This window comes from Oncorhynchus mykiss, chromosome 3 (genome assembly GCF_013265735.2).
Source record: "Oncorhynchus mykiss isolate Arlee chromosome 3, USDA_OmykA_1.1, whole genome shotgun sequence".
In the NCBI taxonomy this organism is placed as follows: domain Eukaryota; kingdom Metazoa; phylum Chordata; class Actinopteri; order Salmoniformes; family Salmonidae; genus Oncorhynchus; species Oncorhynchus mykiss.
This window is the reverse complement of record NC_048567.1, coordinates 57,220,782-57,232,588: the sequence shown is the minus strand read 5'-3', so window position 1 is coordinate 57,232,588 and position 11,807 is coordinate 57,220,782. Positions and strand designations below refer to the sequence as shown.

Here is an 11,807-nt window from a genome sequence, read left to right as displayed (position 1 = left end):
CTTACTACTCTTATGGCTTTGCAGGACTAGCTCACTGTTGATGGAATCGGTATGCACATTTATAATCTTTACTCATTCATGGCTTTGGCTCGTGGGATTTCCTTCCCTTATCACAGATCCATGACTACCGACAGAAAGCAATCACACCACTTCCTAGTAATGGACATATTACATCCATCACTCCTTAGACAACCTTCATTAATCACGGTTTCATAACAGGCTGCCATTCTACCATTCTCTCTGAGTTCCAAATGGCACCTATAGGGCTCTGGTCAAAAGTAGTGCACTAAATAGATAATAGGGTGCCATTTGGGATGTAAACAGCTGGGGAATGTAATGCAGAAAATGTAGCCGACGTCTGAGAGATATCACTATTATTACAAAGATTAGGATCATACAAAGTAATTCTAAGTGCTATTTGAGTGCTATTTGCTCGGCGTGTATAGAATTAAATGAATTAAACTAATAGCACAAGACAACAAAACATGGTAAGAATGTAAGAAATAATCTTGTCTTGGATTTGACCTCATGGAACTGAGTCCCCAAGATTATAATAGTCATATAACAGACTACAATAAACCATATCTAAGGGGGTAGAAAAAGAAGGAGCATCTCTTTCCTTTTTCCTTCTCTGACACTGGAATAACTATGAGCCAGGCAGGATTTCCCATGTGGGCACCTGCAGAACACAGAAGTTCATTCCGTGGTTTCCAAATCTCTAAAACACTGCTAACTCCACAGAGAGAATCTCAGCAGTAGTATTAGAGGACAAAAGAGCCACTGTCAGAGGTTTTACTACTATGATCTACCTTCACTACCTCAGTTACTCAAGTCAACTGTCTTACTGATCTCCTTCCCCCTTTTTAACACTTAAGGGAACTTATTTACGATCTACTTCTTTGATGAGTGTTGTGGTGCTTTTTAAGTGTTACTCAACTAAGTCCAAAACAATATACTTACAGATTACTTCCTGACCTGTTTTCATGCCTTTTAACAATTGAGGGAACTTAATTAAAGGAGTAGTTCACTATTTTACAACTTGATATTAGATGTTTCTTAACCCATGAATTAGTCGATGGGCCAAGATAACTGAACCCTGAATTATAGTTTTTCTCTAAACAGCCACAACAAATGCCAGCTAATCTTAGCCACCACAAGCTAACAATCAATGGAAGAGAGAGCATGTAAAAGGTCAAAATCCCCTGAAATCAATTAAAATCAACTCCGCATTTAGTTTTATATTAAAGGTGATTTGGCCATTGAAAAAAACATGCTCACATACCCCATCACTTCCATTGATTGTTAGCTTGTGGTGGCTAAAGTTAGCTGAAGTTTGTAGTGGATGTTTAAAGAGAACTGGACCATAGATTACAGTTTCTCCTGGCCCATAGACTACTTTCCAGGCAATTAACCATCTAACATCAAGTTGTAAAATAGTTAACTACTCTTTTAACAGTCAATCTACTTATTCTGTGAGTGTTAGACTCTGCTGCAATATCCACATATTAGCTTACCACTTAGTATGAAGTAATGTAGTATGGCATTCATTCTAAGTAGTATGCTAGTATGAACATTGTAATGCAGACTATGAGGCTATGTTGGGACTGTCCATGATCTGACTGTTTCTCCATCAGTAGTTCAGTGACTCTAGTGATGACCTCAGGGTGAACCAGGCACTGCAGTAGGTCGTTGGTGATGATGGATATGGGGCAGTGTCTGACCTCGTATCTGTCCCCAGGTGGTGGCCTTCCTATATCTCTGTAGCCTGGCTCTGGTAACACTAGAGGGTCTGAGGCTGAACTGGCGATTGGACATGGCTCCCCTCCATGCTGGTGTGGGCTCTACTCCCACAACCAGGTCTGCTAGGCCTGACTATGTCACAGTCTTTGGATGTTGATGGTCCGTCTTTTTCTTTGGGGTTCTGCTCTGTAGTTTTCTATTTGCCATTCTGGTTCCAGGTCACAGGGATGAGGTGGGGGCTGAAGGGTACAGTAGATTGTAAGGAAGAGGAGGGTGAGTAGGAGTCCTCTGCTGTGGTGATGAAGGGCTAGTGTTCTAAGCTTGGCCCTTGGAGTCACGATATGCCCCTATACGGGTCCCTGGATGGCCCCCTGCTGGGGTATCCTGGATCTGTTAGTCACGGTGACTTGTTGTCCCTCTCCTCTCTATTCAGGCCCCCACAGCCAGCTTCAGGTACTGCATGTTCACATCAGTACCACCAACCCCTCCTTCAGACAAATAAAGAAAGTCGAAACCAAAATAATCAATGTTTCGGCACCATCCACCTTACTCAGGGTTGACATACCTCAGGGACTATGGTCAGTACTGTATGTTTACATGGTCTCTGTCTCTTAACTAGTCTCACACACGTAATCCTTTGTTCTGTACCCTCTTTCGAGCTCTTAATTTCTTACCTAAAAAAACAAGTTTTAGGCTAGGCAATCTCTAGCATAAGGTCAGTCAACAACTCAAATGCTTGAATGCTAATTGGAGCTAGACAGATTTGTCAATATGGGTGGGTTGGAATTCAGTCATCTCCTCTCTGTTGTTCTATGCTGCATTCCTGGGACTTTTGTCTTTCCCTGGACCTCAGCGAAATGGGACAAATTCCTCCCTGTGATCTATGTTCTTATAAGGACAACAAATGGTCGGACTGCACTGAGAATCACCCTCAGTGTGCATGACAAATGTACCATCAGATTTGGCAAGGTACAGAGGGTTCGTTGTGGCTTGTGACAAGTGCCAACTGAACTGTCAATATTTTGACATACAGTAGAGTGTGAAGAGGATAAGTCGGGGTCAAGGTAACCTGGTCCAAGATCTGTTTATGCCGTCTTCACAAGTCCTATGGTCATTGTCAATGACAATTGGTATATATTCAATTGTATATAGACTTTTCCCTATTGTATTATTGACTGTATGTTTGTTTATTCCATGTGTATCTCTGTGTTGTTGTTTGTGTCACACTGCTTTGCTTTATCTTGGCCAGGTCGCAGTTGTAAATGAGAACTTGTTCTCAACTAGCCTACCTGGTTAAATAAAGGTGCAATTTAAAAAAACAAATAAAAAGACAGCACAAACAGATCTGGGATCAAGGGTCAGGATACTGTACCTTCGTGGGATTGAGCCAGGCATCATCATTGTCGTTACTAAGTGTCGTCCTCAGAGCACAGACAATGGCTTTGGCGAGGGCCTCGCCTACTCTTGCCTCATCATCAACTTCCTGTATCAGATCCGGAAGAAGAAAGAAAAACTCCTATCATGGGAAAGAAGTCGCTGATAAAGACATTATGTGCAGCAGGCATAATTGATTGTGTCTGTGACGTTGTCTCACAGCCAGTTATCAGGAGGCGCCAGAGGTGACACACTACCTGAATACACATTCCTCTCATCTAGATATATCAATGTGTTATGCAGTGCACCACTCTTTTACATGCACACCCACAAATCATTATGGCAGCCATAGCTTTACTCTGAGGCCTGTTCATTACTCAAAAACCCACAGTCATCATCAGGGAATCTCAATACCCGTCACATCCATCCCTCGTGAGGCTGCGTCCCAAATGACACCCTATTCCCTATATAGTGCACTACTTTTGACCAGGGCCCTATGGGCGGTAGGGGTAGCTTGTGGTGGGAAAACCACATCAAGCTGTAAATATGGCCCTCTGAAACGTTTAATTTCCTCTGAAGCATATGAGGTGACTTTACTGTACTTACCAACTCAATCCAGGAGTTGATGGAGACGTTAACAGGGTCGACAGACTCCACATGGTGCCCCCAGTGTCTGGGAACAAATAGCACCTATTGCAGTAGGAGGGCAATAGGGTCAGATGTCAGAAGAAACACAATGTGATAGGTAGGAATATGGATAAGGAATGTATTTCTTAGTAGGAGTACTGAAGGAGCCAAAAATGTCTGGAATTGTCTTCTAGCACCACAGATCACAGTCCAGGGGTCAGAGAGCAGAGCATAGCCAGTCAATAAGTAGTAGAGCTGAATGAGTCAAGGACTGTAAAGATTAGAATGCTGAGTGCTCTGTGTGATGACCCTCCCCCTCTGTCTGCCAAATTCTTTCTCTTTGCTCTTGTTTTCCTTATTAGGATGTCGGTGGGCGGAGCTGGGCATGGGTGTGTCCCGGGATAAATAGACCTCTTCCCCATTCATTGAGGAGACTCTCTCCATGCAGACATGCTGTTTGAGTTTGTTGTGGCTGGGTTGTTTGTGTTGGCCTCGTTCAATGCGCCTCATTATCACATCTATACATGCAACCACTCACTTACACTACTGACTAAACACCATTGTTTATTTGTATATAGGTTACCTCACTTAATAAATATATCTTTGTTATTCCATATCTCCATGTTGTCTCCCTTTTTTGTTACGGGCTTTGAGCTGGTTCGTGACAAGTGGGGGCTCATCTGGGGTTTTGAAGGTATGTTTCTCGTGTTGTGGTGCGAGTCAGCTGGGATTTTGAAGTTATGATTTTGGCTTTGTGGTGTGAGTCATCCAGGATCATAAAGTTGGTTCCTAGACATTTTGGTGTATTGCACTTTCTGGCATTATGAAGGACTAATACTAGTGTCATTAGGCTAACTGGTATGTGTATTGTTTGGTAGAAAATGCGGAGTTAATGTTGGAAACCTCTGTAGGTGCTTTGTTTGCATATTTTGTTACAGATTTTTTGAGTTGTAATGTTTGGTGCTGTGTTGGTTGCCTTTTTGTTTGGTAAACTTGCCACTGTGGTGGATAGTTGATTGTGTGCTGCGTTGGAGAGTACATTGGTTAGTTTCCAGGCCCCTGCCCAGGCTGGAAACTCTTGCTCTACTCGCTGTTGGGACGGTCTGAGGTGAATACAATCTGCAGTGTACCTCAGTGGGAGAAATAGGTAGGGTAGTGCCATTTGTTACCTGGAGCTATAGCCTTTCTTTTTTTCCCCTGTTAGGCTTAGCGATGTGTTTCATTTTGGAATAGGTTGGGCATGGTTTTTTTGTTTGTTTTTGTGTGGACTCAGCAGTTGTCTCGGTGGCACATCTGTGGCTTGGGGGGAATCTGCCAGTGTGCTGGTGGGGTTTTTCTCTTAACAGTGGGGTACAGTGTGTCATTCATTACCCATCATGAATCCGCACAAAGACTAGGGTTGAGTTATTGTAGGATTTGGGGAAGCTCCATATATCTCATCTGTCTTCTGTGGTGCCCAGTGTGATTGGCATTTCTCTTGTGGTCTGGTGTGCTCAGCAGAGGGAAGAGAATCATGTTGTATTTACTTGTGACTATGGTGTCTAATGTAGACAAGTTCATTCGCTTTCCATCAGAGGAACTATTCAAATATGTACTAAAGAGCATCTGTTGAAGATCGCTGATCACTACCAGGTTGAAATTAGTGATAAACGTAACATTTCCATTCAATCTGATGCAAATTGGTATTCTTGAAGGTCCCACTGGGGCAGCCTCTGCCGAGGACTTGCCGTCTCCCCATTTCAATCGCCGCTCCATCTGTTAGCCCTAGTAGTCTTTTGAACTCCAAAAAGAACTTCTTCTGTTACGACTAGAGCATGATTGTGTTAAGCTAGAGCATGATTGTGTTAAGCTAGAGCATGATCGTGTAAAGTATGAAAAGGAATTGGCATTTAAACAGGATTTGGAGCGTACTAAAATCAAATTGCAACAAGAGCTGCTAGAGTTGGTTAGGGAAGGAAAGCTCTCAGGGAGAGTTTGCTCTGGGAAGGTGACCCAGATTTACCTAGGGGTCGCTCTTGGTTGTGCCTGGGCTCATTTGATATTGTTGTAAACTTATGGTTGTTGCCAAAATTTAATGGAAGGACCCTGAGACGTTCTTTTCGTTGGAACTTGTTGCTGACGTGGTCTTGTGCGCCCTGTTCCTGAATGTCTACATGACTGACCGTTGTTTATTTTGTTTGGTATTGTCCTGTTCTGTTGCTCCTGTCTGTTCCCTTCTGGCCTCGTTTTCTTCTTTCCTCTTAAAGGTTGCTTCCTGTTGTCAAAGGTTGCTGAGGTCTGGGGAGGACGAGGTTGGCTGGGGCAGTAGGACTAGGATCCAGGGCAGTATTTTGTTGTTTGTGTGATTGGTGTGGTGTTCCGGGGTCCTTGTTGGTCCCCGGTTTTATTTGTATATAGGTTGCCTCAGTTAAATATATTTTTGTTATTCCTTATCTCCAACTCTTTTTTTTGTTACGGGCTTCGAGCCGGTTCGTGACATATGAAACAGAAATTTGAGACTGGTTCAACACAGTGGGGACACTAGCCACTAGATGGCAGCTTGTGACCTCCCTCCACTCCCTCTAAGAGGCTTCTGTCCAATTCATAATGTGGCTCTGGTCTTTATTCAAGTGACCAGGCCATATTGATCCTCTGGTTCCACTGCAGTCTTAATTCATTCAGCCTAGAGATAAGTCTGCTGCGTGCTATGTTTGATTTGGACAGACTTAACAATATTTCAATAAATCACAGTGATAAGTGTTTTATTCTAGGGGGTAACTGAGCTTAATCTTGACACAATAGACGATACGTCCTAGTTCAACCCCACAGACATAGAGCCGTGGAAAACAGACATCTGTTATAAGTGTATAACCTCTAAAGACCTAATTCTTTGAAGTTCCCTTTAAACTAGGTGTCATGTACATACATAATAGGTTATAGGTTTAACGTATAAACCAATTGAACAGCCCCCACTGTTTTGCTTCTTAGTGGTATCACTTGTGACTAACTTCATTAGTATTCTGCAGGAGCACTTAGTTTCCCAGAGATAAGAAGTGGGACAGACACTCATTGCTTTGCCACTGTCTTGACTCAAAGAGAGCGTGTGGATGTGCTGGCTTATACTGCTGGAATCTGAAGGGTGAAAGAGTGGTGGGTATCACAGAGACAAAAGACAACACAACCCCTCTCCTAATTAGCTTCTAGAGTCCGTATCAAGACAGGAAAAGGCCAGTGGTCACAAACCAAAGTATGAATAATGAGACAAAGAGAATTTAAATTATTTAAACATCTTTGACCTGCAAGCTCACTCAGATCTCATACTGTGCAGCAGCAATGTGGGGTTGAGTAAGGCTGAACCTTCCAATGATTAATATTCCATTGACTAGGGCTGCTGCGTCTGAATTGGTGAATCTGGTCAATATAAGTGGATTATATAGGGAATAGCGTGCTATTTGGAACTCCTAGAAGTCTGGGTGGCTGTTGTTACAATCTTACTTTCATGTAGCATACCTGTCCTCTTCATCCATAATGAATCTCTGCTCTGCCAGAACAATCCTCAGCAGCCAGTGTTATAGATTATGGCTAGGTCTTAATTGGATTTATAAACCAAAATCCTTGTCACCAATCCTGAATCCTAACAGATGAGAGGCTGTGAGCTGAGGCAGAGAAACATGCTCCTTTTGAGAGTCAATAATGTTTAACATTAAAGCTTCTGTTCTGTCACGGTTACTCAATTATTAACCGATAAAACAAACATGTCATTGTCCCGCTCTCCTGTTCTGGCACTCAACGTGGCCGGTCTACTAACCACCGGTCCTGGCAATCCACATTACGCACACATGGAAACCATCATTGCACACACCTGCTCCCCATCGTTGCGCACACCTGAACTTCATCATCACCCTGATTACTCTCCCTTTATTTAGCCCTCAGTAGCTCAGTCTTCAGGCAGTTTTGGTTTGCGCCTGTTTTGAGCATAGTCATGGTTTTATTATTAAACTCACCTTCTTCCTGACTCCCTGTGTTTACGTTACAGAATACTGCCTCTCAAGATATGGAAGCAGCAGAAGTTAAGGATATCTCCCAGATGGTCGACGAACAGGAACACCTACTCCGCCAACACCATGACCAGCTGGCTCAACTGGGTACGGTAATGGATCAGGTCCTCCACGTTCCCCACCACCCGCGAGAATTCATCTCCAACTAGTGGATGATCCTCTACCACGAGTCGTCCCAGCGAGCCAGATCCCCAGCCGATCCGTATGTATGTATGTATCCCAACCGGACAAATGACCCGACTCCATCGGAATGTCGTGGCTTACTACTCTAGTGCTCTCTCTACTTCAATCATCAGACAGGAGCCCCCACCACCGAGAGGTCCAAGGTTGCTGCGGTCATTTCCCTGCTTACCGGACGGGCTTTGGAGTGGGCTACGGCCTTCTAGGAGAGGAGGAGCTGAGTTCCTATGAGAGGTTCATGGCTCTGTTTATGGCGATCATCCACCTGAGAGCAGAGCGGGAGGTGAGCGACTGCTCCGTCAGGGTGCCCAGATCACTGCAGAGTACGCCCTCATCTTCCAGACTGTGGAATAAGACGATTCTCTAAATCCTGCCATTTTATCCCTCTCTTCGGTCTCCCTACTGCTCCCCAGGTCGCTGAGGCACAGTTCCAGCAGTTCTTCCGACACTATGGCCTTCCGGAGGACATCGTCTCCGATAGTGGCCTCCAATTCACGTCACGGGTATGGAAAGCCTTCATGGAGAAGCTGGGGGTCACCGTCAGCCTCACTTCTGGGTACCGGCCTCAGTCCACCGGGCAGGTGGAGAGGATGAACCAGGAGCTGGGGAGGTTGCTTAGGTGCTGGCCTGGTTCCATCCCTGGATAGAGTACACCCAGAATGCACTGTGCCACTCCTCCACCGGGCAGACCCCCTTCCAGTGTGTCCTGGGATATCAACCAGCTCTGGCTCCATGGACCCCAAGCCAGACCGACGCTTCTGCGGCAGACGAGTAGTTCAGAAGGAGCAGGTGGAGCCGGCAGACTGAGGCTCCCGTATTCCATCCTGGTGATCGTGTCTGACTCGCCACCGGGAACCTCCTGCTCTGCCTGCTCTGTAGGAAGCTGAGTCTCCGGTTTATGGGGCCCTGTAACTTAAGGTCCTCCGGTCAACGAGGTAACCTATAGATTACAACTACCCGGTGGTTCCTGGTTACCCGCCCCTGAACATTGATGGGAGTCTCACCTTTGCTGTCAGGTCCCTGCTGGACTCCCGACGTCGTGGGGGTTGGCTCCAGTACCTGGTGGACTGGGAGGGTACGGTCCAGAGGAGCGCTGTTGGGTCCCGGTGGACGCCCCCCGCGACGCCCCTGGACATCGATGGGTGCCTCGCCTTTGCCGTCAGGTCCCTCCTGGACTCCTGACGTCGTGGGGGTTGGCTACAGTACCTGGTGTACTGGGAGGGTATGGGCCTGGCGTCATCCTGCGGCTAGTGGAGGGGGGTACTGTCACGCCTACTCCTGTCACTTCCGCTCCGGCACTCGACGTCGCCAGTCTACTAACCACCGGTCCTAGCAACCCACATTACGCACACCTGGCAACCATCATTGCGCACACCTGGACTTCATCATCACCCTCAGTCTTCAGGCAGTATTGGTATGGTTTATGTTGAATACGCTACCCCTGTTTTGATTATCTTCATGTTTCTTATTATTAAACTCACCTTCTGCACCTGCTTCCTGACTCCCTCGACACAGATTAAGCCAGGTCCTGAAAAAAAAAAAAAAGCATGATCAAGGGAGGATCTGGCACAGTGTGTACCTGTCCAGGCTAGAGGGTGACTGTGGGCCTTGGTGTGTCTGTGGGGAACCTTTGGAGGTCTGTCTGGAGTACGTCACACTAGACTCCTCATAGGAGATCCTGCTGGGGTACAGACCGCTTGTTTGCAGGGGGGAACAGGTGCCAACGCTTCCTGAAATATAACAGGGTAGGAGTGCTGATCTAGGTTCAGTTTATTTTAAAGGGAAAGCCATCTTCACCAAAGCCATTGCATGCTTCATTGCAAGTTAAGCATGTTACTGTACTTCAGCATGTGCCAAATAAAACTTGAAACCACAATGGTTCTATTCTATGTAGTTGAGGAAACCTGGAATCTATCGCCATTCAATTTAAGCTATAGTTCAATATAATCAAATATAATATAATCAATATAATCAATATACTCTTTATTGAAATATTATGTAATGTTAGTTCTTTGGTTAGGTCATCACATCAATGTGAAAGGTTTCAACAGCCAATTTAAAGAAACAAGACTAGTGATCTTCAAATGTGAAAGCAGTGAGACGATAATATGCACAAATATATTTGTATCTTTTGTCAGACTCCGTGCTCCACACAACTAACTAACTAAAGCGCCTCACCTCATACCCCCATCTCTCGCTCATGAGACCTCGATGAATGACTTTCTCTTTCAGGGACCAGAGAACCCATCTGATCTCCACAAGTGAGTTTCATCCCCTTCCCCTCTGTCTCCCTACCCTCTTCTCAGCCTCTCACCTCCCTCCTCTCAGCCCCTCACCCCACTTCTCTCCTGACTCTCACCCCACTCCCCTCCCAGGAAATAAAAACAGCCACCTCTACATCCTCCAAAAGTAGTTTCTAAACCTTCTTTCCTCAGAGATAGAGGGATGAATGGTGAGTAGATCTTTGCCCTACAGACAGTTCTCATTCTATTGATTTGCTGTATCTATTGTCTGACTCCAGTACCACTCCTTTCTTCTCAGCTATAATGCTGTTAAATTGTTTCATTCTAATCTATTGTACAATTCCCTCTGTGAAGGGAAACATCCATCGTCTGTGTGCACTACTACCACTTGCCAGTGAGAGATGTTTTGTTCATTAGGGCTCATTGAAGCAAAACAATTAGCAACAGAAAACAAAAGGCGCTTCTTATTGGACATGTCCAGGTAGTCCTTCTCCATTTCAGTTTTTATTTTTCTTGTTTTGTGCCTACTGAACACTACCCAGTTCTGTACAATTACCTTCCTTGCACCTGTAGTACCAGGTTCTACCCATAGGAGTTCAGGTGGCAGAGAGTATTGGCACCTTCTGTATCAATCCACAATGTGCTGTCTCTCCCACTACAACCCAGGAACCCAAACTGAGACCACACCACGTCCTGTAATGCACACAATACAGTTCCAATTACTAACACTGTAATTATCAATCATACTGTATATTCATGGTTGCTATAATCTCATATCAATTTATGCGGTCATCTATTTAAATAATCTCATCTAACATTTTAAATATGTCATTGTAAAGAAAACAATTCATATTCATGGAACAAATATGTCAATGTGCCATGATCAGTTTCAATATTACGGTATGGCAGCAATACATCCCGAGGGAAACCTCCATTGTCACTAGACACAGGTGAAAATGCATGCCCATTCACCATCTCATGGGTTGCTTAATAGGCAGTGCAATGACTGTCAACAAAGGTTGTACCCCAAATGACACCTTATGCCCTATATATTGTACTACTTTTCACCAGACCCCTATGGGCCCTGGTCAAAAGTAGTGCACTATGTAGGAATAGGATGCCAATAGGGACAGACACTCTCTAGAGGAAACAAGATGTTTGTTGTCTGTAGGCTCTTTGTCAAACCATTTGCGCTGTCAATCATTTCCTGTTAAAAAGCAACAAAAAAAAGTGGAGTTTCTGCCCAGCACCCTGGATAATGAAACCATTACCATGTTCAGGCAACTGTAAATGATAGACTTCACAATCTTGGCTTTCAGCAACTTTTAAATGGCGCTATTCATCATTTAAAAAGGCATCTGACTGCCTGTCTTTAAGGCATGAATTTCGTCAGACCTGTGAAAAAATGCAGGCCGCCCCTTAAGCATCTATTATCATTAAAGGAAAATGAATTAATGGAGGCCAGCTCGAACTAGAGTGGACGTTCAAGGCCTTGACTGCCCGAGGACTCAAAAGGAAAAGGGCTGCCATTGAAAAGTTCCACTGAAAATGTCTGTCCTATCACGACAGGATATCATCAAAAAGAGAGAGAATGTCTGCTGATTGC

At 44.7% G+C, this 11,807-nt stretch overlaps 1 pseudogene; it reads right to left on the bottom strand.

Annotated features, from left to right (window-relative positions):
- Nucleotides 1–2,133: 2,133 nt before the first annotated feature.
- On the bottom strand, nt 2,134–10,942 carry LOC110520274 (annotated as a pseudogene).
- Between the last annotated feature and the right edge of the window lie 865 nt (nt 10,943–11,807).